This window comes from Rhipicephalus microplus, chromosome 3, assembly GCF_043290135.1.
Source record: "Rhipicephalus microplus isolate Deutch F79 chromosome 3, USDA_Rmic, whole genome shotgun sequence".
In the NCBI taxonomy this organism is placed as follows: domain Eukaryota; kingdom Metazoa; phylum Arthropoda; class Arachnida; order Ixodida; family Ixodidae; genus Rhipicephalus; species Rhipicephalus microplus.
In genome coordinates this window covers 252,696,208-252,721,950 of record NC_134702.1, presented here as the reverse complement: position 1 = coordinate 252,721,950, position 25,743 = coordinate 252,696,208, and the positions used below count along the sequence as shown (strand labels likewise).

Here is a 25,743-nt window from a genome sequence, read left to right as displayed (position 1 = left end):
CCGTTCGTCCATCTATTCAACACTCCAAGTCCCACCATCTCGCATCTTTTTATCATATATTCCCTATATAGAAGCACCGCCATTCAGTGGACATTCCAAGGACTAAACGAGAGGTGGCACACGCACACTTCCTTACAGCTTGCCCTTCGGGTCTACTTCCCACCTTCAACCACCTTGAGTTCATGGTATATACTAGTTCACTGTATTCATGGCACTGCGGCCCAATGCTCGCTAAACCCTTTTAAAACCAAGGAGGTTACGCCCAGCGAGTATAACGTAGCAACCTTTTCCTGTCAGATAGTGCTCAATGTACATGCCAGTGGCTGCTAATGTGAAATGAGAGACAGGAGGATTCAGCTTTTAATTTCTTACGGCTCGCGCATCGTATCTGCTTCTCCCCTTTAACAACCTCGAATTCATTCATGGTATATACTAGTTCATTGTATTTATGGCCCTGCGGCTCAACGCTCGCTAAACCTTTCTAAAGCTAAGGAGGTTACACCCAGCGAGTACAATGTAGCAACCCTTTCTTTTCCGATAGTGCTCAATGTACATGCCAATGGCTGCTAACGGGGATCGCAGCGTGCGCGTTGACTAAAAGCCGAATGCTCCTGTCTCTCATTCCCCATTAGCAGACATTGGCATGTACATTGAGCACTATTTTTTATTGTAAACAACGCACAGAAGAAATCTCTCACCGGCACCACCTTGGAGGTCAAATGTTATACCTATTTCAGGTATGTGCCACTGGTGGTTACGTAATGCGAAGGACGCCCAAGCCACGCCATAAGGAGCTTCGCCCCTAAAAACCACCAACAAAGTATATTTCTTCAGCGAAAATCAGAATAAAGCTAGATTTTCACACCTCTTTCAGATCAGAGACCGCCGTTGCCACAATGACGTTGAGGCGGATTATAGCAGAGATGACATTTCGGAAAAGCGTGGGCAGTTTTATTATTCCATTTGTATTAGTCGTAAAAACGTCACAGTTTCATTACAAGGACGAAGCAATGAATACGATGAAAAGAAATTCGAATGTCATACAAAAATATATTCATATCTATTGGCGTACAGCGCCCCAAGTGTATCATGTGGTTGTGGAAAACTAGTAGTAAGGGGCTCCTAAAATTATAGCTGCTTAGGTTTTTTGATTGATTTATATGTGGGGTTTCAGGTCGCGAAACTACCTTACGTTTATGAGAGACGCCGTAATGGAGGGCTCCGGAAATTTCGACCACCTGGGGTTCTTTAACGTCAACGTATTTTTTAACGTCAACGTATTTCTTTAACGTCAACGTTTAACATCAGCAGCAGAGTATTTTAGCTACTAGATCACCTCGGCGGGGTCGCTTAGGGTTCTTTACCATCCACCTAAACTAAGAACATGGAGATCAAGCATATTTGTCGCCATCGGAAATGTGGCTACCACGGTGGAAATGCGATCCTGCGAGTCTCACCAAAATCAACGTGGAGTTCGATACTTGCGGCTTCCAGCTAAAGTGCAAAGTGGGACGCTCTTGAAAGATGCACAGGTATACACAGGATAATTTTAACTAAAAAGTATCACAGTTAATCCGCCGTTGTGTTTGAGTAATCCGCTGCTAGTGCTCGCAACGCAAAACCCGACACTCTTACGCCAAGTTCACACTTACTTTATTAATGCACTCTTTACAGCGAGCGGAAGTCTCTTGCCACCGAAACACAGCTTCGTTCGCTCTGGAGAGCTCTTGCTGTGCTGTCCAGTTCATGAACATGTTCAATTAGACCAACTCTGATTGGCTGGAGCGCACCACCTATTTCCGGTCTTTCTTCCGCAACGTCATTTTGATGCCATGCTGCCTCCACAACTCTCGACACAAATGAGAAAGACGAAATGTGTTTCGGCAAACGAATATTGCCCCCAGACACCTAGATTTGGATGCATATTTCTGAGGCCGTGCATGGATGCTAAGCACGTAGGCACGTTAGACCATGAATTCGGTCTAATGCAGCTGCCCGTCTACGCCCGCCCCTGATTGGTCTATACGCATTCGTTGCATCGCCCTTCTAGCATTTCAACACTGTCGTAAAGACGTTCAGACTTCTCAAGCTTATGTAGGATTATCGCTACTCTACATTTAGTACGCTTGGTTTATTTTTACGCTGGGATTGTGCTGACGGGTTAGGTGCACCAACGTGGTCAACCAGGCCATGACGTCACGACTCAGTGTTTTCTTGCATAACTGACGCACTCCGAAAATTAGACATGTCCATGAATCGGATACCACGAGAGTAGCTCCCATAGACGTGCTTTGCTCTATCGAATATGACGTCTACCACAGGGCTAACGCGGGATGAATGCGCCGCCACCCGGTTGTGTCCCCCACTAGCAAACGCTTCTGCGCTATCCGGTCGTGTAGACTTCGATGATTTACGTGCTCAGAAAGCAGAAAAAAAGTGTTTTTTATTTGCTGGCAAGCCTCTGTCTTGTAATGCATCAAGATTAGCAATAACTATCGACGTTAGCAACGTTGGTGGGTTCGTGCAAGACCACGACAAGCTGGGTCACACCTACTGCTTCCTCTTCAATGAACTGCCGTCGTTACAACATTCAGTTACGTGTACGGCCACATGACAAGCGAGACGGCCTTGACCGCTATTTTTTTCTTCAACTAGCTTTTGTTTTGGTTCGCCGTGGCCGACCTGGCGGGAGAAGTCGAGAGTGATCGGCGAGCTGAGGGTTTTTTCAGCGAATCTTGCAGCCCCCGAATTGAATTCAGCGCTCTGTCGGTGGCCGTAATTCTCACTGAGAACGAGCCGTTAAATATTTGTGGGGTTTAAATTTGAAGCATTTTAGGGGCGAAGCTCTAAAAGCCATGGGTTCATCCATGAATGTCTGTGACCGGTTCAGAAATATCTAGCTGTATGGCTCACTCAGGAGGTGGCGCTAGTGTGAGTGACAGAGAGATGAACGAACGGACAGACGGACAGACAGACAGACAGACAGACAGACAGACAGACAGACAGACAGACAGACAGACAGACAGACATATGGACGTACAGACAGACATACGGACCTACGAAGGGACGCAGGGGCGAAGTACAGCTGAACGGATGCATGAACGGATGCAAGCAAAAAATAATGGACGGACGTACGCATGGAGGCACGGACGGACAAACGGAAACAAGGGCGGACGTAACATAAACCCAGTCATTATTATTTATTTACGTACTGCAAGCACTGTTGGCGTCTGTCGGCGTATCTTTCTAGCCGCCCACGTCTGGGTGTTTCATGTCACCCCCTTACCTTGGGGTACACGAAAATTTGTGTGCGAGGGTAAGATTCTTTGTCGAATAAAACTCGCTGGTCGTGACATAAAGAGAATGTCAAAATGTCGTCACGTACGCCGTCAAACACTTTCCAAAAAAGAGTGGCACATACCCGGGGGTGGCTATGTGCCGCTTCTATGCGGATATGTGCCACAAGTGATCGAAATTGTGTATCTACTCAGGAAAGAAAATAATAAACATGGGTAACCTAAACGCTTGAGCGTTAAAAAAAGCTGCCATGGGCAGCGTACACCAAACGAATGCAAAAAATAATGTCAGTGTTCCAGCAGGAATCAAAACTTTTCATACTGCGTGGAAATGAAGTTCTCTACCACAGAGCTGCACCAGGCCTTGGGAGAGCGAGACAATAAAGAGAAACGCGGGAAAGTTAACCAAGGCTGAGCCCCCGTAGGCTACCCTACACTGTGGAAAGAAGGATGGGGAAGAAATGTTATAGAAGAGGAGAAAAAGGTCACTCACTGGGTCGATGCGTAACGGTTCCGTGTTTCGCCTCACAAACAAAAAAGCAGGCCGGTGTCTTTGAGGAAACGCAACAGCGCTTTCGTTGTCCTTATGAACTCGGATGGGCAGCGCCATGCTACTGAAGTCTTCTCGACAGTGCAATCACGTCTGTCAAGTTATTTAGAACACTGCGGAGGTGAAGCATCTCCTTTGTGTATGCCCGGCTGTAACAAAACAGGTGTTCAGTAGTCTCACCGACGGCGCAGCCATTGCACTCCGCACTGTCGGCCATGCCAAACCTAAATTAGTAGGCATTTTTGAAGGCTACGCCCAGAAGCAGACGGCACAACACTGTACTTTCCTCCCTCGAAAGACCAGAGGGTAGCCGCAGTCGTAGAGAGGGGTCGAGAGAATATAGTCTATCTTGTGCGAACAGTGATGACTGCCACTTCTGGAGTGTCATGTATTGCGCCAGCCTAATTAGGTAACCAGCCGCGTCAGTTCTATATAAACGTATGGAAACAGGGTTTGTTTGTACATGTGCTTTTTTGGCTGCTTCATTGGCGAAGTCGTTGCTGAAGATACCGCAGTGGCTTGGTATCCACTGGAACACAACTTTGTGCCATTTGTTGGTCGCTTAGTGTAGCATTTCTCTGATTTCTGTCACAAGATATTCTTACGACTCTCTACGACGTGCTGACGAAAGACCTTCTGGAGCCACCTTAGAGTCGCACAATACTGTCTATTGATTAGGTGCTTGTTGCTTGATATTGATGGTACCTCGCAGGGCTACAATTTCCGAACCAGTCGATTTGCTCACGCGACAAAGTTTGTAAGTGACGTTCATGTGTCACGATAGGAAGACGGTAGTGCCCGTGGATGTCCGGGTGGTAGAGCCATCCGTGTATACGTGAATTCTGACTATGCAAGAAAGTGTGGAAACAGTTCAGAGCTGCTTGCTTCAAGGCCAAAGCAGAAAGGACATTCCTACTTCTTGAAGCGGTATGAGCCTTTGGACAGAAGATGAAGAAGCGCGAGGGCCGGGGCAGGAGAGAAGAGGAGGATGAAGTGAAAAATAAAGCAGATTAAGATGGACGCCAGTTCCATACTGAAGCTTTAATGCTGTTCCGTTATTTTAAGTAGGAACACTACATTATTTTGGCGCAGCCGGCCATCGAAGCCATCATGTGGGTGACGTTCTTCATAGACGAGACCTCCGAGGAGATCATCTTTTCGAAGTACCAAGTTCAAGACGAAGCAGCGGTAGACCTACCTCGTGAGCTCAGCTCGGAAGAACTCGTAAACCTGGTTGTGGAAAAGGCAGCCGTAGACACTACTGAACTACGACGGAAAGAGTCTACCGTGACTTGGTGCACAGAATTTCTTCTGACCCCGTTCTGCGTATACCAGATTTCACTTTACCCTTTGAATTGAACACTGACGCCTCACATTATGGGACTGGTGCAGTGTTGTATCAAAAATGTATTGAAGCATCTGGCCGAGAAAAGCGACACGTAGTCGGTTACTACAGTTACACTTTCAAGCCGTCTGAAACAAACTATACTACTACGGAAAAAGAAGCACTGGCGGTTCTGAAGGCCGTTGACTACTTCCGCACGTACCTGGAAGGTACGAAGTTCACTTTGTTCACCGATCACCAGGCACTCACTCATCTCTTGAATATGACCCAAACTAAAGGGCGTATCGCCAGATGGGTGAATTACTTGCAGCAATTTGACTTTACCATCTCGCACCGACCCGGACCGCTTTTAACCGATGCAGATGCTCTAGCCTACTTCACATTCCCGTCAAAGTAGGAAACAAACATATGATGGCTCTGGTAGACAGCGGTGCTTCTGTGTCCATTATAAATGCCAAGCTGGTGGATGCAAATCGCTTGCATAGTGGAAGAATTCTACGAGTACAAGGCTATGATGGAAAAGTAACGTTGCATGATCAGTGGGCCTTGGTAAACATCGAGTTCCAGGGTCAGCAAATAGAGAGCGAAGTGTTGGTGATAGAGGGGGTAACGTACGACTTTTTGCTATCAAGACCAGATATAAAGAAACTAAAGATCAACGTGTACTGGGACGATGTGGTTCTAGTAGAAGGAGTAGGAACACTACACTTCTTATTCCTGGGACGAAAATGCGCTCGTCGGATTGTTATAGGCACCAGAAGGTGGACTCTGAACGCGCCGAGATTATAAAACCGAAAGGTAGCTTAGCCTGGTAGGAGCTGACGAGCTTAGAGAACGACACCTGCGGTCTCTGTTCTGGTAGGAACGCCAGATGGCTCGATATCATTCGTGAAATATGCCGAATATCTGCTCTCAGCACGTTCGTTGAGACGCAGGTCGTAACCGGATGATTTCGAGCTAATATAGCTGTTCCAGCTGTTGAGGTAGTACGTGGTAGGCCGAGACAAACACGCTGTGCCTGTTCTTGCACGCTTTCAAGTGCTCGAATGTATGACTTGCAAGTTTTAGTAAGCAGACAAAGCTGTAGCGCAGTACACCATTAAAAAGTGCTTGGTATAGCAGTAGCACGGAACTCAGCAATGGACCCCATCTTTTTTCAGTGATTAAACTCAAAACGTGGGCAATGAATACGAGTTCCGCTTTGAAGTGAATCACGTGAAGGCTTCAAAAAAGGTTGCGGTCAACAATGACACCTAGAAAGCGATGGCTACACTTGTAAGAATTGGGCTCGCCATTAATGCTTAACGGGCAAATTGTCATCGCCTCGCGTGAAGGCCACCGGTGCACATTTGTCGGACGAGTTCGTTGAACCTTGCGTGGGAAAATTGTCAGATGCTTGTAACGCTGCCCTCTGTATCCTTGCTGGAACTTGTACACGTGTGACTACTGACGCCCAGACACATATGTAATTAGCGTAAATTTTAAAACTGACCGTTCACGGGAGAACTTCCGCCAAGCCGAACAAGGCAAGGGTGAAAAAAAGGGGGCTTAAAATACCACCTTGCGGGACACCACGGCACGCGTAGTGGTCTAAGGTCGGGTCATCTTCAGTAAATACAAAAAAGAATCGTCATTTCAGGTAGCTTGGATCCATCGAAACATTCGCCCTCCCAGTTCAATTACCAGTATTGCGTAAGATATAACTTGATAGGAAACGTTTTCATATTGCCACAGGACATTGCCATTGCTCCGCGTAACGCGGACGCCGGGAACGATAAGAAAAGCTAACGGCACAACTACGAGCGATGAAGCCAGCCGCAATGCGCGAGGCCCTGCATGCACATGGGACTCCACCGAACAGCCAACGCGCGTGAAGAAGAGAACGAGGGTGCTCTAAGCAGAGGCTCACAAGGACTACCGACCTTCGGATCTTTTTGACTGCTGTGCGTCGTTCACTTTGGGCACAAGTTCGCCCCTTAATAAACAGTGTAAATAGAACATCCTTGTTGTGAGGCTGCGACGTTTGTTACATTTTCTGGTGGAGGTGATGGGTAGATGATACCAAACCTCAGGAGAGAGCAAAGTCCAAGCTCTGACCATCCGCAAGCCGTAGACCTTGTGCCGGTACACCAACGAACCAGTCACCGTAACCGAGGGGATTCACCAAAGTTTGGACCACTTCCCTTTGTGCCAAGAGCACCGACGACGGACACGAGGAACGCCACCACCATGACTAGCCAAGTTGAACAATCACAGCTCATTGTCAGCCAACCCGCCATACCGAAGGTTTTTCATGGTGACTTGTTCGAGGATGCCGAAGACTAGTTGGATCATTTCGAAAAGGTGGGGAACATAAATCAATGGAACAGAGCAGGCAAGTGTGGTACCGAAACCACGACGCATCTCTGACGCCCTGGGAAGAGTTGCGACGGCAGACACTACTGTGTACGTTTGGCAACAATCGTTGCCGGGAAAAGGCAGAAGCAGCTTCTCGTGCACGGAATCAACGCACAAACGAAACTGTCACTATGTAAATAGAAGACATGTCCCACCTGTTCAAGCGTGCTGATCCCAACATGACTGAAGGCAAGAAGGGGCGTCATATTATTTATGGGGTAAAACAAGAGCTGTTCGCGGGACTCGTTCGCGATCCGCCGCGCAATGTTGCTGAGATTTGGTCGAAGCAACAACAATAGAAACGAGGCTGCAGCATAGATCCCGGCAGTACGATTGTGACGTAGCCTGTACATCAGCAGGAGTCTTCACGGCAAACATTGTCGATAATCTTGACACTCTGTGGGAGCTCGTCCGGTCAGTTGTCAGGGAGCAACTACTCAAGCTGCTGTCATCCGCTTCGCCGTCTAATGCGGATGTTGTCTGAGAAGAAATTCAGCAGACCATACGGGAACTGAAGAGTGATGCACCACGGACACAACGCACAGTAAATTATTCTGAGGTGCTCAGGCGGCCTGCTGTCCGCTGTGCGCCTATCGAGACGCCAAGTACCTAAGCACTGACAACACGTAGCCCACGCTATATCGTAGAGGTAACTTGCAGCACACCTCTTACGACAAAGACAAGACCTCGGAAAAGCGATGTATAGCGAGATGCGGAACGTGGGCCCCTGTGCTTTTATTGTGGAGAGGCTGGCCACCTCTACTGGTTTTGCCGATACCGTCAAGCTGGTCTTCAGAATTTGCAATCAATGCACCGTGTCTGCGAAATGGTGAAAGGCCGTCCGCCATCGAGGAATACCTGTGCTCACGTCAGAGCTTCGGTCTGCATCATCGTCATCTACCATGGTCACCATCCCCTCTACATCAGCGCTCGCCAAGCCCACGTTCCATTCTAAACGCACCTAGGCATCGTTCGCCTAGTCTAAACCCGGGAAACTGAAGTCGGTGACTTGTGGAGGCGAGGCCGCTGGTTATTCGAAATATGAAGATCCTCCATTGCGACAACAGGGGGACGACAACGACGACTGTCTCCAGATAAAGAAGTGCAGTAATGAGAAAATAACTTCACACTTGCCGTTAGTAATTGACGGGCTAGAGCTCATGGCTTTATTCGATACCGGCGCGGTATACTCTGTGATAATCTACGATTTAACGAAGCGCCCCAGGAAAGTTCTGACAGAATGAAGTAGACCTCAAGTACGCACGGCAGGCGGTCACCTCAATACGCATCTCGGCAGATGCGCCGCAAGAGTTTAGATACGAGGTTTCACTTATGTCGGTAAATTTGTTGTCCTGGCTGTATGTTCGAGAGAAGTTATACTCGGAATGAATTTTCCGCAAGCAAATAGTTCAGTTCATCATTGCAGAGGTCCAGCGTATCATTTTCTGCGGAACAAGTTATGAAGGTAGCTCAAGCAGACGAGCGATACACCACGCCACTGTGCGTCGTCGATGATGATGTGACTGTACCACCACGTAGCAGTGTAATGGTTCTAGTCAGAAATGATACGTTTGGCGAATATGAAGGTGTTGCAGACAGCAACATAGATGTTTTACTGAAAAGAGGTGTTTGTGTGGCACGAGGGACTATCCAGCTATGAAACAGGTACGCAGACACCCTCCTCACAAATTTCGGGAACGAATTTCAGCACATCTGAAACGGGACACCAATAGCCTTTCTTCATGAGTTTTGTGAAGCCACAGAAATATGCAGCCTTGAAACAACGTCAACCAACATCTGATGTCTGCGACGTAATATCTGCAAATCCTAACCTTTCAGTGATGCAACGTCAACAGCTATACGACCTTGTACGGGAATTTGGCAGCTGTTTCTTCAATTGTTCAAAGGTACGGCGCACGACCATTACCAAACACAGGATCATAACGGACGAGACAACCAGGCCGGTATGCCAGCACTCATACCGTGTTTTCTCAGAAGAAAAGAAGTTGTCAAGAATGAAGTACGGGAGACGCTTGAAGATTTTATTCAACCTTCTAGCAGTCTATGGGAATTTCCTGTAGTACTTGTCAAGAAAAAGGATGGCACACTTAGGTTGTGCGTCAACTACCACAAATAAATTCTGTGCAAAAACGGCATGTATATCCCCTCCCGAGTATTGGTGACACATTAGACCGACTTCGGAGTGCCAAGTTCTTCTCACCACTACATCTGAAAAGTGGATACTGGCGGATCGAAGTTGATGAACGTAATCGCAAGAAGACTGCTTTTGTTACCCCGGAAGAACTCTATGAATTCAAGGCTCTTCCTTTTGGTACCTGTTGGGTGCCGGCAACGTTCCAACGCATGATGGATAATGTTCTTTCTGGATTGAAGTGGCAGTGTTGCTTGGATTACCATGATGACGTGGTCATCTTCGCTGCTCCATTCTAGCAGCATATCAAGCGCCTACTTAGTGTTAGAAGCTATCCGTTCCGCAGATTTACCCATCAAGCTAGCGAACTGCTAATTCGGTTTCACAGAACTTCGATTACTTGGGCACGGTGTCAGCGCCCACGGTGTTTGCTCAGATCCCTAAAAGACAGCCACCTTGCACGCTTCCCCGTGACAGCAGACAAAAAGTCAGTACGGAGATTTCTTGGTCAGTGTGCTTACTATAGACGATTTGTCAGAAATTTCTGGCAGATCACCGAACCCTTGACGAAACTTACGAGAGAAGATGTATCTTTCTAGTGGGAAAGCGAGCAACAAAGCTCCTTCAACAAAGTAAGAAAACGGTTGCAAGAGCCCCCAATCCTTTCTCAATTCAATGAAAAGGCTGACACGGAAATACACCCAGACGCCAGTAACATCGGCCTTGGATGCATCCTAATACACGGGTAGAATGGCGAAGAAAAGGTGATAGCATACGCCAGCGGACTCTAACAAAAGCAGAGACCAATTATTGGGCCACAGAGAAAGAATGCCTTACCGTTGCCTGGGCCATAAGTAAGTTTCGGTCGTACTTGTATGGTAGACTATTCAAGGCAGTCAGCGATCACCATGCCCTTTGCTGGCTTGCCAACCTCAAGGACCCAACCGGACGACTAGGAAGGTTGAGCCTCACACTGCAAGACTGATACAAATGTGGTATTCCGATCTGAGAGGAAGCATACCAACGCCGACCGTTTGTCATGGGCACCTGCAGACACAGCACTATCAGAAGAAGAGGACTTTCCATTCGTAGGTTCAGATAGCGGAATTTCAGCACGTGGACAAAGAATTGCTCCTGCTCATCAAACACCTGGAAGGAGCTGACGTACAAGTACCTCGTATCTTTTTTCTCAAAGCCTCGCGTCGTTCTGCCCCCGAGAAAATGTCCCCTACAAGAGAAACTTCAAGCCCAACCGTGAAAAGTTCCTGCTTGTCGTTCTTGCAACTAGGTGGCACGAAATATTACAAGCGTGCCACGCTGAGCCTACGTCTGGACATGTGGGGGTCACTCGAATGCTTGCACGAATCAGTCTGCATTATTATTGGCCCAAGGTATTGTCTTCAGTACAGCACTATGTTAAAAGATGCCGCGAGTGCGAGAGACGGAAAACGCCTCGTGCTAAGCCAGCGGGCCTTCTGCAACCAATAGACCCACCGAAAGCGCCTTTCCAACAAGTTGGAATGGAACGACGTCTTTACTTGGCAAGACGTGTATTGTTGTAGCGACTGATTATTTAAAGGGATACGCTGAACACAGTTCTAGCATCGGGGAGCGGCGGCTGAGGTGGCCGAATTCTTCGTACAGAGCATAGTACTATGGCATGACGCTCCGATCGTTGTAATCACCGATCGCGGACCAGCTTTTATGGCCGAACTCACGGAGTGCCTGCTGAACAAGACCCACACTGTTCACAGGAAAACTACCGCATATCATCCTCAAAGCAACGGCCTCACTGAATGCCTTAACATGACTCTAGCTGACATGGTAAATATGTATGTGGATGTCGAACACAAAAAGTGGGACAAAATTTTACCATACGTCACCTTCGCCTACAACACCACCGTACAAGAGATATCCAAGATTACCCCGTTTCAACTAGTTTACGGTCGTGTAGTTACCACAAAACTGGACGCTATGTTACCTATAGACCAAGATGACTACCCTTCTGATCTTGACGACTATATTGGGAGAGCGGAAGAGGCCCGCCTATCAGCAAGGCACCGAGTATGTCACCAACAACGAATCAATGCCGACTGCTGCAACCGAAGAAGGCCTGAAACACAGTATGAAGTTGGTGACAAAGTGTGCATGTGGACCCCAGTACGACGACAAGGCCTCTCTGAAAAGCTCATTTGTCGATATTTTGGCCCTCACAAGGTAGTATAGCGACTCAGTGCCCTCATTTATGAAGTCAAGCCTGCAGAACACGGGCATTCGAAACGACGCAACCCCACCAAGCGTGTACACATTGTGCGCATAAAACCGTACTACAACCGATGGGAAGACTAGCCACCCCACTTGCTTTCCGTACAACCATTTCATTCTTTCAAACCTTCCGGGACGGAAACGCTGCATACATTATCTTCGAAAGCATCAGGGCGATGCCTCTTGAGAGGGGGGTTATTGCCACAAGAAATTGCTATTGCTCCGCACAACGCGGACGTCAGGAACGAAGAGAAACGCTAACAGCACAACTACGAGCGATGAAGTCAGCAACAATGCACGGGCCGGCCCTGTATGTGCACGGTACTCCACTCAAAAGCCAACGCGCATGAAGAAGAAGAGAATGAGTGTGCTCTAGGCAGAGGCTCACGAGGACTACCGACCTTCGGATCTTTTTGATTGCTGTGCGTCGTTCACTTTGAGCACAAGTTCGCCTTATTAAGTGTAATCAATTTCTGAATTTCTGTTGTTCTACTGATGACACCAATCGATGACGTTGTCAATCGATGAATGGCCTCGTCAAAATGGCGCCATGGGGTTGGGGTAAAAGCCATGCCGTTCAAGGAACCATTCCAAGCGCATGAAAATCATGCACCTTATAAGTTTCCCAACGCCGCTTTTGAGAGCTACAGGCCAGTATGATGTCAGCACCAGAGTGGATTTTTCTGCTTTAGAAGTGGCACAAGACGGCTGGGTTTCCATTCTTGTTTACCGCGCCATCTCCTATCACTGAATAGGTGACGCAGTCACATACGTTATTCCATCGGGAAGAAGAACGCCTACACAGTGTCACAGCACCTTCCAGCTCTTCCATAGAAAATAGAACATATGTACTTATTTCTCGTGGACCAGGAATATTGCATAAAATCTTAATGAAGAAGGGCTGTCCCGCCAGCGATGCTCAAGCAAAAATTCTCTGCAATGTTAATTTCACGGTAATTTTGACAAAGTGCGAAAGCCTTGAATGGACGACGTTGCAGGGTGCATGAGCCAAGACCTTCTAGAAATCTTCATATTTGAGACAGCGGCTTGCGTGGGTCTGATAACTTACAAAAGCTTTCCCATCTTTGATCCTGCAGCTTGACTATTCGGCACTGTATCTTTTTTCTGCATACGTCTTGCTATTCTGAAGTCAACAATTGACTTGTTACGCCCCTATCTTCCCTTTGCGCGGCTAAGCTACGCCCGAAGCCCTCTAACGCAATGTCAAGCTGCGTGCGCTTCAATGAGTGTGTAAAGCGGCACGTTCAATTTTGCATCGCATCTGCAATTACTTCTTACCTAGAGGAGAAATCGTTTCTGCAAGTGCCATCTACTTGATCTTGATAAAGTGCCCACTCAATATACTGATAGACCGGCGAGGACGACGTCTGTTGGCAATGAATGCTGACATAATTGGAATTGTGAGTGCTACCATGAATTTCGATAAAAGTAAACCAGCGCACTTTCGAACTTGGCCAACGCGGCACTAGATTTAGGTCAAAGCAGCTGCTGTGCGTCGTTCCTCACAGGTATGTCGGGTTACCATCAACCAGAAGGCGCAGGTTATGGTCTGAAGCAAAAAACATCAGTGATGAGCCCTTCCAGTTTATCCTCAAGCTTACCCACATCGGATAATGTGCACTGAAATAACCTGTTATAATGCGAGGGCCTGGTATAGCTGCCTATATTTCTGTTTGTTTCTTACAATCAAATGAACCTGCAGGAGATATCTGTACACCAATGGGTGTAAAAGACAACCCCTCCTTCCTCAGAGTAATGCACTCGTACTGTATCTCGTCATCTGGCGGTATAGGATAGGCAAAATAAGTAATATTCTTGCAAATGTAAACAATAATTTTGCTGCTCTTTTCATTCGAATTTCAATTGAAAGACTCATATCTTGATATTCTAAGAGTCAGTGAGTTCGACTCAAGGATTACCGTTATCACGAAGTGGTTTTTAAAACTCACTGCTAGAAATCTGATATTCGGGACCTCTGGCCTCTCACATTCCTTTGAAATATGAAGGCATTTCAGATTTCCTCTGTAAACAATAGTTGTTGCCGTTGACAAGCCATGATACTGCTGCTAACCTTGTTAAGAAATTTACTTTCGAAGGCTTGCTAGGCCCGGGCTGATGGTATCCAGCAGCTGCAACGCGGTTCGTGCTACTGGTGTTGGCACGCTCTCCTCGAACACACAAACGGTACTCACGAGGAAGCAGACCATGGCGACTGTTTGTTTATCCTACTGTGTTGGTTTAGAGGGTTTGTACGAAGAGTGCTTCACTGAAGAAGTCTGATGGCGCTTTCTAGTGGCGTGTAGCCGTAGGAGTTCTGGCCAGGCGTCACCTGTGTCGCTGTTGGAGGCTTCGTTTTCCTTCGACCCTACTGCGATTGTTCCAGAAAACCGAAGCGGAGGTGACTTTGAGCTCCTTTCTCGAGGCAACAGTGCCTTGGAGTTCTTGGAGCGCCGTCGACGACGTGATCGTCGTCGTCTAATAGATGCGGCTGTTTTTCGGTGAGACGAGTCATCTTGAACTATTTTCTTCGGCACTGCCATTTCCCTTCGAATAATTGGACTGTCCTTCGAGGTGCATCGTGACAGCCGTCACAATTCGAACATTTCCGCATATTGGCGCATGTGTTTGTGGTGTGGAGTCCAGTGCATGGACGTCAAGCTTTGCCCAGGCGGCACTGGAAAAAATGCTGCCACCAGCGCTCCATCGACGTGCCGGCCATAGATAGGTAATGTAAAGAGAGTCGTCCACGAGCGAACGTGCATAGGCCTTCTTGTTTAATTGTTCTTGAGGGGCGGTTTCTTGAAAATCAAGGACCTGGCAAGCTTTTCCCGCCAATTCAACCTCGCTTGAGAAAAGTAGAAAGTTAATCATAGCGAACTGTGGGTACAACGCCAAAGATGTTACAGTTATTTCGGTGTGCTGCAACTTGAGTGCAAGCGAGCATTGGATGACATATCGAGTTCAAGGCAAACACTCCGACGAGCGTTTTTAGCGCCTAAATGCGCTTAACTTGGGCATACACTTGATGCCAAAATGATGAAGTGCATATACGAACAAACTATCTTACGACCTGTGGTACGAAGCTCGCTTTATCCGGCATAAATGGCCGTGACGTTTTTCGACTTTGCTGTTGCATTCTATATCGATCTCTTGCTTCCTGGGCGTTAAACAATTGATAAAATGTTAAAATGATGGTTGTTTTTCATTTCTATATACAGGCTGTCCTTCGCACCTTAAACAAGAGTTAAAAAAATATGCCGAAACACGTAATTACGACGTGACTAAATACATTTTGCTTACCAGTACTTGAAGTTAGACTCTTTTTTGTGTTCTCAAATATTTCTTCATTAGAACTGTTTAACGAATAAACTTTTTAAGGAAAAAAGATGAATGAAAAAAATTCAATGATGAAGCTGTAGACCGGTTTGCAAATCATTCAGATATAGTTTTGAACTTTATATCTGTTAAGTACTAATGTTTTTTTGGCTAATTACAAATGGTTGCGAAATACCAAAAATACGACGTGACCAGCCCGCTCCGCTTCAGTGCGCACGACGACTCTAGTGCTCCCTAACGTTTCACGTGTGAACGACCGTAGCATTTGCTTCATTGTGCTGTCTCGGCAGGGCCGCAACGATAGTGGTGGCTTTACGATGAACGCGTTTTGCTATGGGCCACAAAAACAATAACTGCTGTGACTGCTTATCGCTGTCATGAACCAATGCGTGGAAAGCGTGCCGCTGGTATGCGGAACGTTAGGGAGCACTAGAATCATCTAGGCACTGCGCTGTGCTCCCGACCGGGTCGCAGAAATTAGGTGCCTTTTCTCATCTTCTAACCACTACCACTAGAATCATCGTGTGCACTGACGCGTGAGCGGGTTTGCCTCGTGAATTTTTTTGTATTGGCGGACATTCGTAATAACCAGAAAAGACGAATACTCAACCGATATAAAGTTCAGCACTATCTACGTGAACGTTTTCAAACCGATCTACATTTTTCTCATTGAACTTTTTTACACATCTTCATTGCAGCCAAAGTTAATTAATTAAACAGGTATAATAAACAATATTTGAGAACACAGAAAAGTTTAACTCCAGACAACGGTGAGCAACATATATTTGGTCGCGCAGTTTTCACGTGTTTTGGCATATTTTTAAACATTTGTTAAAGTTACGCGGGACCCCTTCTATATTGTATCGAATGGAGATACATGCGTGTTCACACAGTGAACAACCAAAGGCAAAACCAAGGCCTCTGAGATAGCTCCAGAAATCGCGGAGACCAACGGCGAAAAAACCTGATAGTGGTCGCGACCATTTCGCTATTTACTGGTTTGACATACGTGTTCACATTTCCTAGATAAATCCGGAGCTTAGAGCCTTCCAAGCCCTACGTGCGTAATGCTGTGTGGTGGCGACCCCTCCAGATTATCGGTGGTTGCGGCGTGGGCGATGTTTGTCGCTCACATCACATTTCTACTATTGCACAGCGCGCACCCCGCTCGGAGGCTCTGCCAAGCTTCATAATGAAAGTTACCACGGTTCACCTGGTAACGATCGGGCGCATCATCATATCACCTACATTATCACACTTTCTCATGTGTCCAGCTATGGGGAACGTGAATAATTCGCTTACTCAGCACGTTCGCGACGGCCCGCATCCAATGCTATCACCATTCTGCTTCTCGAAAACTGTGGAAATCAGTAAAACTGAAGGTCTTTACTTCCGTGGCAATTCACAACGCAACAATAGCATCGACCGGGGTTTTTTTTGTAGAGCACGGAGATGCTGCGTCTGCTCTTGTTTTCGCCGACGTTCTGGCGAAAGAACGGGCAAGCCCTTTATGGCAGTTTGGTGACGTCTCTGACAAGCGGAGAGAAATTTATTGCTCTTTTTCAGTGTTTGATGCGCAAATACACCTAATATTTACCTCAATTGTTGTTTCATACGCAGTAGTAGGACCTGGTGGCGCAGCAAACTATGCAAGAGAGCCGGAATTTGCACTACTCGAAGCTGCGTCGACAGGTGGCGCCACATGTCCAAAAAATAAAGAATCTAGGGCCAAACTTTGAGGATACATTAAGAAAGGCAGCGAGCAAGGCAATATTGAATGGTGAACCACCCATCGGGTGGAAACTAAGCAGGACGAGTATGATCTATAAAAGAAAGGAGGACACAGCTGATATAAGCATCTACCGTCCTATAATAGTGATATCTGTAGTTTACAGGCTGGTGATGCTAATAGTAAAAGAAAGACTAGACATGAGTGGAGAATGAGGGGGTGCTGTGAGAACTGCAAAATGGGTTCTGTAAATGAAGGAGGTTGGAGGACAATCTGTTTTTATGGATGCAGAATATTGAAGTAGCGGAATAAGAACACAGGCCCATGTGCCTGGCATTTCCCAATATCAAGGGAGCTTGTGATAGTGTTATTCAAGAAGACTTGTGGAAAAAACTGGACAACTAGGCGTGGAAGACGAAATAACTACTCTTCCAAAGGATATTTATAAATTAACAAGGTAGTTATAAAATGAGACGAACAGATATCTGAACCTATAGAGATACAGCGCGGGCTTCGACAGGGATGTATTTGTCACCATTGTTATTTATGCTCTATCTACAAGGACTAGAAGCGAAATTAGAGGGAAGTTGAGTCGACTTCAGCCTATCTTTTGCCAAGCAAGGAAAACACATTGAACAGTCATTACCAGCATTAATGTATGCAAATGATATAGTATTAATAGCCAACAACAAGAAGAATCTGTAGGGATCAATAGACATCTGTGGTAATGAGAGAGATACGTTAAATTTGAAGTTTAGCAGGCAAAAAATAGTAATCGTCATTTTTAATAGTAACAAAGGCAGCGAGCTTAAGATACAGGAATCACGCTACAAATAGTGGATAAATACAAATATTTTGGCATGTAAATAAATAATCTGGCAGAGTGCCTAACAGAGCATGGAAATACGTAATGAATAAGCGTAACAGGAATGCATCTGTAACGAAAACAGAGCACTGTGGAACTACAATAGGTATGAAGTTGTGAGTGGGATTTTGAAAGATGTCATGGTCGCAGGTCTGATGTTTGCAAATGCGGTCTTGTGCATGAAATCAGAGGTTCAAGCAAGATTGGAGAATAAACAACGTGGCATAGGCTGACTTGCTTTGGGAGTGCACAGGAACATTCCAAATCAGAGGGTACAGGGTGACATGAGATGGACATCGTTTGAGTGCAGGGAAGCTAGCACCAAGATAGAGTTTGAGGAGTGATTGAGCAAAATGAGAGAGGAACGTTCGGCTTGGAAAGTTTTCAGCTATTTGTAGATAAAGAATGCTGATACTAAATGGAGGCAGTGAACTCAAAAATTGTCAAACAAGTATTTACACAACAGGAGAATAACAAGCCAAAAGGAAACACCCCTGAAGAAGAAGGCGAAGGAAACAAAGAGGGACAGGTTCAAGTTTGGAATGCTTACGAAATCATCACTGGAGACCTGCCGAACTTTCAAGCAGGAAGTTGCAAAAGAAAAGATCTACGATAAATCTCGGGGTAGTTCTCTGCTCTTCAAGGCTAGAAAGAAAGTATTGCAGAACAAGACGTACCGAGCCAAATACGAAGGCACAGACACGGTATGTAGTGCGTGCGAAGAGGAGGAGGAAACCGCTGAACATTGGATAATGTCCTGTAAAGAGCTCTACCATATAGTCCAAGATATTGGCGCGAAATGTTTCAAGGCATTGGGGTTTAAGGAGAGTAAAGGCCAGATTGACTTTAAATGGGTAGAGATAACAAAAAGGAGGCTAACTTATTGGTGGCTACGATCAGAGCGCGAGTGAAATTGAATCCTTAAACACATAATGATAATACATAAATTTATGGCTAGCTGGCGTAGGCCACCGCCCGGTCTAAAGGGCACAGCCTGATCCATCCATCCATCCATCCATCCAACCATCCATCCATCCATCCATACACCCACCCACCCACCCACCCACTTCTCCATCCATCCATCCATCCATCCATCCATCCATCCATCCATCCATCCATCCATCCATCCATCCATCCATCCATCTATCCATCCATCCATCCATCCATCCGTCCATCCATCGTTTGATTTCTATCGGGCACAAACGGTGTTATTCTTGCGCACGATGCTCACGTGATCCAAATTCATACATTTACTGCTCTGAAGTGGCCTCGGTACAAAGGGACTAACAGCGTGCCGATAGTGTTCCATTTTCACGTGTGACGGGAGGGTTTCACACTTGAATCTAATATTCACGCAACGTGACGTGCCAAGCCGAAAAACCCTTGTGATGTTGTCTTCTGTAGTGGGCTTGATCAAGATTGTCAAGTCTGTGTTAACAATGGCCTCGTCAACATCATAGATTACTCCAGTGCTGACTTGTTTACTGAGTGGTATGTGAGAGCAGACTTCCACGCCATTGAGCTCTGTAGCCTTGCGCAATGTATCCAGCGCAGCCGCGTCATTGATATCAATAGCTAAAGCATTCTTGCACTAGATCACTCTGATGTCATTGATTTTGTCTGGCACCATTGCCTCAAGCTGTGCAAATACTGATTGCCTGTTCACTTGCTTCATATTGTCAGTGGCGAGAACTGGAATGAAAAGGAGGGTGAATGCCTCAATACCACGTGAAGATTTTATAGTGGACGCACTCTAATCGAAAGGCGTGCTCAAAAATTGTCTCTTAGCTTTGCGGCTCCTCCCCAGCTCGAAGGTTTTGTAACCGGACTCTTCACTGCTGACATAGTTGACGGTATCGTCGCTGTGAGCGTCACTCTTGGCGCCGTTTCGCTTCCTGGAGGCGGCTGCCTCGGGCTTCGTGGGGTCTGGCGGATGCATGTGCGACTCCATCGCCATCGCACGTTGGCAGGAACCCGCACTTCGCTGGCGAAAACAATGTTATCCGCAAAAATTATAAAAAACGAAAAGACTCTACGTTCTGTCAGAGAGGCACTACGTCTTCATTCCCAGGCCTGAGATATACTTTTCAATAGTCCTTCATGTTTGCGAGACATGAATGGTGGTTGCAGTACTGGCTATCCGATTTTTTAAACATTACATATGTACTGTTATGATACAGCTGGCATGCTAGGCGAAAGTAAATTGTAGCTAGGCGCCATCCGCCGAGTTGATTTGTCTAGCAGTGTAGAGGGCTACATTACTGGCGTGCAGCAGCTCTAACAACAGCACTTCATATTACCACAATCCCTCTTCAAGTTAGGTTGTCGCCTCATTTCACTCTCAGTAGTTCTCAGCGCAGTGTACTCAGATTTGAGTGCCCGTTAAAGAACCCCAAGTGGTCCAAGTTTTCGGAGCCCTCCACTACGGCATCTCTCTTATTCATATGGTGGTTTTGGGACGTTAAACGCCACATATCAATCAATCAATTGTCAGTGCAAGCCGTGCCTACAGTAATCGAGAAGCTTCAGGACTGCAGTAGACTGTTTTGTTAAGATTGTTTCGGCCACTTCGAGAGCATTACAGATTTTTCTGGAACTTGCTTCACAACTAGTGATAACGCTAGAGTATTCGATGTCAAGTGTGTGAATGGTGACGCGCTTTGCCGCTTGTCAGTTCATCGACGGCTGACTCTCCCTTCACCACTAGCAGTGGCAGTGGGCATCTCTGTAATCTGACCTTCAGTTTACGGGCCGCAAGCTCGGCGACAACAGTTACATCTTGTGATTACTGTCTGCTTACTTCGTCCACGCAACGCTTCCTCTATCTATGCCAGCCAGATGCGCCAGATACAGCTGTTCATCACCCTCTTCTCAAGCCCCTTCCCGCTGTGTCCCATCACTTAGCTTTCATGTGTGCCTTGCGGTCATGGGGAGAGTAGCCCCTCATGCAGTGCCTCATGACGGGAATCATATGAACTAATTTTTTGTTAGGTTGTGTACAGATCCATGGGGCAGCGTCTCGCATCCCTCGTGTTCACATTATTGGCAGTCATGCCGGCTCTGTAAAATTTACGGTGCTTTGAGATATCGTGTCGCCGTTTGTGGTGCTATTCGGGCAACCACTGGGGAAGCGTCCCTGCAATGTTTCTGCGTGCGCTGCTCTGTCACGCGGCTGCGGCCTCGTCTCGAGTCAGAAAGAAGCAGCATGAGGGACCGAATCTCACAGACATATGCTATTCGTGTGGGAAGCACGTCTATCGCATCTTCGCATGTAAGCGCTGGGACGCTCGTGTGGCGCGAGCTGCGTGACCCCTGACACGAGCAGCGCGATCCCTCATATAGCGCCGCATCACAACTACTCCCTGAATAAAGGCGGACCGACGGCTCCCGTTCAGAAGCAGGCTTTTGCACTGGCATAGAATTAGAGGAAGCGTTGGTCCACGTCACGACCGCGTGAAAATATCAGCTAACCGCTTTTCGTATTGCTATTATTCATGTTCTTGTTGACATGATTACGCAAATGTGAAGAGCTGCTGATATAAAACATAAGCGGCTGCTTAACGTGTGAATGCGCTTGAATTCGTATATATTTAGTACCACTTTATAACATATCACTAATGAAAAGAATGAAGCAAATTCACCTTCCACCCTCACGCTTCGCAAAACATCGATTACCAAAGTACGTGGGGTCAGCCAATTTTCTTTTACGCGAAACGATTATTAATGCCGTGTTGGACACCAGCATAAACCAAGGCTCCGCTGACGTATTTCCATCACAGATATGGCGTAGTAAATACAGACAAGGAGATATCTAGGGAAAAAAAAAACGAGATGCAAATGTTGCGCAGCAGGGCGTCGTACCAGCGACCATTCACCTCGCAGCATGAGACGCAAGCCAGTTTGCCATGAGACGTATATTTTCAAGCTTGCTCATGGCAATTCATTTATATACCCCGCATACCGTTGGCAGTCCTCAGAGCTCTTCAATTTGAGGGATGCCGTAGCAGAGTGCTCCGGAAATTTGGACCACCTGATGTTTTTTAACGTGCGCTGACATTGCACAGCTCACGGACGTAAACCATTTTACCTCCGCCGTAATGTCCGCCGTCGCCGAGATCGATTGAGTGACCTTAAGATCAGCAGCAGAGCACCGTGCACACTAATCCACCGTGGCGGACCACCAGCAATCGAATTTTAGTAATGTCGCTCTCAAGCCATGATTCCTGTCCTCATTTAAGCGTTTACAAATAATTTCTTTCTAGAATTTTGCTAAGTTATATTATAATCGCAATAGGATGCTTAAAAATCAGTTGAGATTTGTCACCTTTTCTTATACCATGTATCTTGACCTACTCAGTGACTTGGAAGTGTAGCGGTTTGGGCTAGTTGGTATGACATGATGATAGTTGTGCTCGTCCCCTTCTTGTCTCTTTGCCGTCGTTCTGTTCTCGCGCTATAACTATCATCTTCAAAGAAAAGCGGCGCACAAAAAAGACGGAGACAAAGAAGAGAACCACACACAGCGGAGGTTCTCTTCTTTGTCTCCGTCTTTTTTGTGCGCCGCTTTTCTTTGAATATGAATACGCACCAACTCGCCCAACTTTCTATTCTGTTACAACTATCATCTTCTTAGACAACTAGGAAAAACACCCCTTTCGAAAATGTCAATGCTAAGTGCCTCAGAATCGAAATGTCCAACAATTTTGAGATGGAAAACCGATGTTATCTAAACCAGCACTGCTGTTTTTCAGAGCGAAATAAACACAACGTTCTTTATTGGCATATGCAGGAATAACAAAAAACAGGAACAAAGAGCGTATACATTGTATCATTGTATACGCAAAAGCTGTTTGATGGCACTTGTATATTTCTGAGGAGTAGTAATCGAAATAGTTGAAATAGTTGACTTAATAAAAGAATCACATGAAGGTTTGCCTTTGGAATATACACTATAAATGTAACATGAGTCTTAGAGGAACTTATAGAGTTGAACAAGTTTGCACTGATTTTTAGCATTTCCCTTATGCTTTGCAAATTATTTTCATATTATAGTTGTTTTGACTGTTTGAGCAAAACGTTCCACACAATACAATATGATTTATACTGATCAGCTAAACAAACATCGAAGCGTTTTTGCAGGTCTTCCTGTTTAATTTTTTTTTATTGCGATAGCATATACATAGATACTTTCGGCAGGATTTTGTCGCCAGTGTCGGCGACCGCAGTCATTCACCGTAACGTATACGTACCTATATATACGAAAGCGCAAATAAAAGATGGGTAACCCAGAAGAAGACTCCAGCAAACGAATTTCAACGTGCAACCTCTTGCTTGTGAGTGCATGGCGTTAGCCACTGAGCCCCAAAAAGAGCACCTCCAGCATTGAAACGTCAAGCTATTTAAGAATACCAATTACCACTGACGTCAGATCTCGGGGAAGACATCGTGTTGGCAGGATTACCAGCGAGATGGCACAATGAGCGCGCGTCGCCTAGAGTTACTGTATATGCTACCTTTAGGTAGCAGAGTTGCGCCACTATTTTCCGGGCGCCGCTCGCTCCGCCTACAGGACTTCAGTGCCCCTATTTGTCGAGCGCCATCACGTGGTCATAAGTGGTTCAAATGCACTGTGGAGAAGCCAACGCTACGATGATTCTGGACAGATCAAGCGTGGTTGGCATCGGCTGTTGTTTCGCATCAGTTGTCGTCAGCCGCGATTGTATTACGAGCGCAATAAAGAGCCGTGCGTAATATGGGCGTCGCATGGCACTCTCGATCGCTGTTCAGCTCGATTCAGTTGAAGCCGACACAACTACACCTGGCTCCCTCGCACAGTTAACGAATGAGTCCGACATGATGAAAAAATTTGTTCCCTAACTAGTTCGATTGCATTGAAACGTGCAAAAAAATTTCATATCTGTAAATAGGAAAAACAGCGGAAAAGGCGAAGCTAGTGTAACCAACCATAAATATGTATCTCACTGGTTCAACGAGCTACGCACTTTGTTTTATTATTACATACCAAGAATGTAAGCATCAAATCAAGGCTTCTAGGTGTGACCAGAGCAACCGAGTTTCTCTCATACTTTAAAAAGTTTAAAGAAAGCGAAAAAATAAATAAAGCAACGCTAGTACCATAATCCCTCAATATTGAGAGACTATGTAGAACTCTGAAGCGCGAGCGTTGCTCGCGCTTCAGAGTGCTACATTCGAACCCAAGACGGCGCACCTTGGCGCAACTCTGCTACCTAAAGGTAGCATATATAGTAACTCAAGCGTCGCCAGATCGTCACGACGCAGTGACGCGCGCTCATGCGTTCATCTCCAACGCGTGCTTTGCCCCGTGGATGAGTGGGAGTGGTAGACGCTCACGCGTGCTCTGCATATCTCGAGGTGGGGAAAATCGTACGCCTGGGGCCTTCACCGGAACGATTTTCTTGTAGTTTCCAGACGCACAAAGCTTCCTGAATTCATCGAAAACGGCATGCTTCTCAGGCACCGCGAGGTAAAAATTGCGACACTTAGTCGCGTTCATTTGTACCTGTGAGTAGGTTTTGTGCGTAATTTGTGCGTGAGCAACGTGTGGCACGTTCGATCTGATTGCCATTCTTCGCGTTAAGTTTCTATTTGTGGCTATTGCATTCATTGCTCGGCCACTGCTGCAAAGCAGTGACTTTTTTTTCTCGCGCTGGTTAGTGGACTTTTCAAAACCTATAAAAAGACCATCGCCTTAACCACTCGGCCACGACTGCGGCTTTCAAAACCTATGAATTACCGGTGAGTTTGAAGTAAATTTTTGCATTGGACAATAGTATGCAAGTGCAAGCAGCTTTTGAAAAGATGGAAATAGAACTTTCAAGAGTTAGTTCTGTGTTTTCCATTCATTCAATCGTTAACCAATCCATGCGTGATATTGTGTTAACAAAGCCAACGCAGATCTAACCTCGAGAAAAAGTAGGTTAGGTTAGATTGAAGAATTTCGGCTGAACTGAGATAAACGAACGTCAGTGGTCTGTGATTTGGGTATCTATGACGTCCGCCATTGGAGAAAGTGCGATGTTAGTAAGAGCATTGTCAAGAAGCATAAAGTTTCTATATTTAGAATACCTAATGAGAGAAGTAATAATTGATTAAAATTGAAAATAAATAGTGCCATTTATATCTTCATAAAATTAGTAATAACATCACCAACCGTCAAAAATTGTTTATGCTTAGGAGTTATGCGGTTAAGAAGCTTGAATAACCCGGTCAGGAAATCAGGAACTGATGAAGATGAGAAAGGGTAGATGCAACATAGGATAAACTTGCCATGCTGAGATTTCTGCTGTATATAAGTTTTAATCCGTACGTATACACACTGATGTAGTTCAAGGGTGAGATCCGTCCTACGTTTATAAGGTATGTGGGGTAAAATATATAGCAGCAATATCATGGCGATCTAAAATGCAGTCGTAGTATGAAGCTTTGTATGTATAAAAACCATATAAATTAGTATAAGAACTATTGAGCCACGCTGCTGAAACACAAATAATGAAAGTGGTTGTTTAAATGGGTCAACGAAAGCTGAAATTATGTCGCCATTCCTACGCAAACATTACGCGCTGATATGAACGATGAATTTCTTGCTGTGACTAACGCAGTCATTGTTATTGGTAGTGACATCAAGGTCACAATTAAATATATTCCAATATATATGTGTGAATAGCGTCTACATCAAGACGCAAACATCAGCCTGTGAAGCTAATCTGGCTGCCCTGGAGTTTGCTCATTTGGTAGCTTTGATTTGG

At 46.0% G+C, this 25,743-nt stretch overlaps 1 protein-coding gene across 1 annotated transcript in view; it reads right to left on the bottom strand.

Annotated features, from left to right (window-relative positions):
• SerT (Serotonin transporter) overlaps window positions 1-25,743 on the bottom strand; it is a 387,450-nt gene that overhangs the window by 183,831 nt on the left and 177,876 nt on the right. The gene's annotated exons all lie outside the window — the stretch shown is intronic.